Raw genomic sequence first — 2,340 nt, 5'->3', positions numbered from 1 at the left:
AAAAGGAGCACTTCTCCAGATGAAAAGAGATCCTAGAGACCCTAAGAACCAAATTCATGATGTGGACCTTGTTTGGACTCTGATCTGAAAAAAATAATTGTAAAAAGGCATTTTTTGAGACAATCGGAGAAATGTTAATAGTTTGTATTAAAACTTCAGAAATGTTTTATTTCCTTTGTTAGATGTAAAAATGGATTTGCGGTTACCTAAGGAAAAAAAATTTTGTCTTTCAAAGCATAATGAAGTGGCTGGGTAAAATAGCATGCCATCTAAGATTTGCTTTTAAATACTTCAGCAAAAACAAAAACAAAACACACACACAAAAATAGAAACAGCTCCAGTTATCAAGATACTCACTTACCCCAGCATAAGAGCTGCGAGTTCTTCAACAGCCATAGAATACTGTCCCTGCTTCAGCAACTCAGATACTCACCATGACTCAAGAGTTGTCAAGTAGAAGCATGGAGGTCAGAACTGAACTGGGCAAACGCAGCAACCTCACCATAGGAGCCAATTTCGACTTCATGGTGCCTGCACGTGCTTCACACACCTGGCGTGGGCAGCAGATCTAACACAGGACACAGAAAAACCAATGTAAATGGTAGGGCAGACACCTTTGTAGAACAATTCTGTTTCCAAGAAGATCTGTCCATCACGGATAGGAACGATATTCGTTGGAATGTAAGCAGACACATCACCAGCTTGTGTTTCTGGTAAGAAGTCAAGGAGCCACCACCAAAAGAATCGTTCATTATGTCTGCCCTCTCCTGTAGATGAGAGTGTGAGTAGAACACATCATCAGGCTGGGCCTCATGAGTAGCTGAGTGGTCTGCAGATCAGCAGAGGCACCAGCCTGTTTGGATAATTCATCATAGATGATCAAAGCACGTTTGCCATTATCCCTAAAATACTCTCCCACAGCACAGCAAGAATAAGGAGTCAGGTGCTGATGGAGGGCAGTGTCAGCAGCAGTGGCTGAAACCACACTGGTGTTCTTCATGGCATCCACATCTGTAACTGTCTTCACCAACTGGGCAACAGTGGATCTCTTCTGACCAATAGCAGTGTAGATATAGTAGAGCTTCTTCTTTCCATCAGATCCATCACTGAAATGTTTCTGGTTAATAATTCTGTCAATCATTGACGTTTTGCCAGTCTGTCGTCACCAATCGTCAGCCTGTACTGACCACAACCAATCAGCACCAAGCTATCCACAGCATTAATGCCAGTCTGCACTGGTTTCTGCACAGAGATTGGAGAAATGATGCCAGTGGCTTTCAGGCCAACTCACCAATGGGTCTTGGAACCAACTGGATCCTTGCCATCAATGACATTACCAAGGACATCTACTATACAACCCAGTAGCTTCTCACCAACTAGAACATTCACAATGGCTCCCGTCCTCTTCACAATATCTCCTTCCTTAATTAGTTTATCATGTCCAAACACAACAAGACCAACATTGTCAGTTCCCAAGTTGAAGCATACCCTTTAAGCCTGAAGAAAACACTACCATTTCGTCTGCTTGAACATTCCTCAGCCCATGTATTCAACCAATACTATCACCAATACTTGAGACACACCCTGTTTCTTCACAGTCAACAGAGGTTTTGGCTCCAAGAGTACGCTCTTCAAGAACAGAGGATACCTCAGCAGTGCCAGTCTTCTGAAGACAAGTGTTAAGAGGCATGGAGGTTCCCTGTGGCAACGAAGGATGATCCCAAAGCATTCTGAAGACCAGTCTGGCCTGCCAAGGGAGGGTGCAAGTCACAGCCCAAGACCACGTGTCCAGACAGCATCTTTGCAGCTCTCCTTGGGTGGTTCCTCTGCAGCTGCAACCTCTGGACCGACTTCCAAGCAAATATTAACCAAAAGAAATTACACCAGTATTTTGAGATAATATGTAAGAGGATTATGAGATAATTATATTAGTATCAGACAAAATATGTTGTTAAGAAAAAATCCTTATTATGGATAAAGTCACATGTAAAGATAAAATAATGCAAGAATAACTCACTAGAAACATAATATACATGCTTGTATAATTTTTTAATTTTTTTACTTTTTATTATGAAATTTACAAACATACAAAAGTAGAAAAAAATAGTACAATGAATGCCTATAAATCCACTAAGATTCAGCCATTGTTAACATTCTGTCATATTAGCTTTATTGATTTATCAATCTATTTCATTTTTTATTATTGTGGTTGAGCTGTTTCAAAGTAAGTGTCACACATTATGACATTTTATGCCAAAATACTTTACACTTCTAAAAGAAAAAAAAAATTCTCCTATCTAAATACAATGGTATTGCCTCCCCAACATGAAAATAGCTCTC

At 40.2% G+C, this 2,340-nt stretch overlaps 1 pseudogene; it reads right to left on the bottom strand.

Moving 5' to 3' along the window:
- Positions 1-229: 229 nt before the first annotated feature.
- Positions 230-1,799, bottom strand: LOC118900554 (annotated as a pseudogene).
- Between the last annotated feature and the right edge of the window lie 541 nt (positions 1,800-2,340).

Source organism: Balaenoptera musculus, chromosome 9 (genome assembly GCF_009873245.2).
Source record: "Balaenoptera musculus isolate JJ_BM4_2016_0621 chromosome 9, mBalMus1.pri.v3, whole genome shotgun sequence".
Classification (NCBI taxonomy): domain Eukaryota; kingdom Metazoa; phylum Chordata; class Mammalia; order Artiodactyla; family Balaenopteridae; genus Balaenoptera; species Balaenoptera musculus.
This window is presented reverse-complemented; position numbering and strand designations above follow the sequence as displayed.